Genomic DNA, 2500 nt, shown 5'->3' with positions numbered 1-2500 from the left:
TAGTGCTCGGTCTCTGGTGCATCAGTAGGGGTTGCGATCGTTCAAAAGAATGTGAGCGAGAACTGTGCCTGTAGCTGAGCAGTGTAATGCCACGGTAGTTGTACAGTCCTCATCGATCCCTTTCCCCTTCCAGAGAGGGATGACACCCCTCAGCAGGTCGGGAATGGTACCAGACTGCAAATGGCAGTCAGGACTGTATGCAGGGCCCCCAGCCCTAGGTTCACCCCAGCCTTAGTAATCAGCGGGGTACACATATGCCTGCAGCTTTTTCCCCTCTTAGCTTTGGAAAACGCCAGCCTAACCTCGTTAGGGTGGAGTTTCCCCGCTGAGGGGGGTCCGGAAGGACTGAGACATCGCTTTCATCCAAGCTAAAAGTTGGGGGGCCACCCGGACAAATTTCAAAATCTCAGCCAACGTTCACGAACCCCAAAATATTGAATGTCCCCTCGTGACGGTCTGAGTATCTGAGGAGGGGTTGGGGTTTAGTTTTCTCAGGGTTGGGAGGCAGGGGGAAGGTCATTTTCCCAAAAAAAAGGCCTTTGACCTCCTCAACAAGATTCCTATATTTTCCTTTTCCCTCTCAGCAGGTCCCAGCCCCAGCACCCGGAACGACGCAAGACGATTCCCCTTCAGCCCAGCTTGCGACACCTTAGTGGCCTCTAAGTCTCCGGGGTGGTTTTCTGCCTTTTCCTTGGGGGTACGCCCAAGGGGCTCCCGAGCTGCTCGTGTTACGCGCTTTAAGGACTCCCACAGAGCAAATGGGTCCGTCAGGGCTGGTTTTTTGAGAACGGTCAGAGGGCTGCCCTGGCAACCCCCGGGCCACTCCCCCTCCCTTAGGGTGTCCAATGAAACACCCTTAGGGTGGCCCCTGGAGGGACGGGGAGTTTGAAGTGGACCCCAGGGGGAGCCACAACCGCCTATGGTCAGTGCCACGAACTCACACTCCGGTAAAACCCCGCTTCTGGAGGATCCTCCCTCGTGTGCGACAAGAATGTGGCATCTCCTGGGGAATTACCCCTATCCGTCCCCAAATCCCGCGATGCGAGTTGGACGCTGGTTTCCAGGAGCCAAGATCCTCATTTTCTGGGGGCTAGCAAATCCCGGAGAAGGAGGTATTCTCGCTGGGGATCAGTCCCGAGCCCTGGGGCCGCAGCACTCGTAGCCCGTCGGTCACGCCGGGAACCCCATTGAAGTCGCCCAAAAAATACGAATGTCTGCCGGGGCAATTTTCGCCACGATGCGATTTGGCGGAAACGCCCTTTTACATCGGTTTTTAGTACTTCGGGAGGATGTATACCAATAAGGACAAGAAGCCCAAAAGCATGTTCAGTCTCAAAGCCATGATATGCTCATCAACGGTTCACCTCGATACCGCAGGGGAAGTCGCTGGAGATGGCTATGGCTACACCCCGGAGGTTGACCACGTCGGCCGACCCGTAATAGGTGTAACCACCCCATGATCGTCCCGCTACCAGTCTCTCACCTCTGAGAGGGCAGCCACCTAAATCCCAGTCCCCTTTTAAATTTCCCCCCCATAGCAGAGGGACCGCTCTCCTGCCGCAAGGACCGGAGTTCCCAACGCCCACCCGGAAAACACGCCCCGGGGTTTAACCTTGGTGGGCACTCGGGTGCACACCCCCTCTGCCCCCCGCCAACACAGCCCCCCGATAAAGGGGGGGCGGCAGGCTGTGGGGCCCCTATCCCCCTGTGGGGGTTCCCGGGGCTTTCCCCCCCAAGCTTCATGGTGGGGGGCGCCTGCCGGGGCGCAGGGGGACGAGTAACTCTCGTTTTCCCAAACCCGCACCCCGACATTTTCCCTCCCGCGGGCCCACAGCCCGCCTTTTCCGGGTGGAGGGGGCAACACCCCCCCCCCAGCATTTTCCCTTTTTAGAGACGTTGCCAGAGGGCATTCTGGGGGGGAGGGTGGCAAGGCCACCCCCCGGCCGCCCCATTTCCCCCGGGGGGTAGGGGGCAGGAGTTGGTCGAACCAAGGGGTGTCCACAGCCGGTGGCCCTAACTCCATATCTGGGGGTCCTGCCGCTCCGAGATCCCCCACAGATTTAGCCGGGACCGCAAGGTACCAGTAACCCATGGGTGGTCAGAGGGGCACGCAGAACTTAAGATGGGGAGGCTTGACCCCCGGGAGGGGAACTTAGCAGAAGCTGCTCCCTTTTTCGCACGGGCTACCAGGGGGAAAGGGAAACAGAAGGGATGCAAGCACTTAACCCCTTTAGGCTTTCCACACCATCGCTCACACAACATGCCGTGAAACACCCCCCACCCCTCCTTGTTCCTCCCTTCCCCCTCCTCTCGCCCCTTTTTCGCTTCTCTCTGGGCGCCCTTTTGGTTCTTCCCCTCCTCCCCTTCCTCCCCCGCCTCACCCTTGCTTTTTGGCCCCCCAGGGGACGACATGCCCCGGCTTGTGGTCACCCGTATCCACCATGAGCTCCCCACGCGAGGGAGAGCTCAGCAACTGGGTCTCAGGGGCCCCGGACCACCC

This window comes from Penaeus monodon, chromosome 11 (assembly GCF_015228065.2).
Source record: "Penaeus monodon isolate SGIC_2016 chromosome 11, NSTDA_Pmon_1, whole genome shotgun sequence".
Classification (NCBI taxonomy): Eukaryota; Metazoa; Arthropoda; class Malacostraca; order Decapoda; family Penaeidae; genus Penaeus; species Penaeus monodon.
This window is presented reverse-complemented; position numbering follows the sequence as displayed.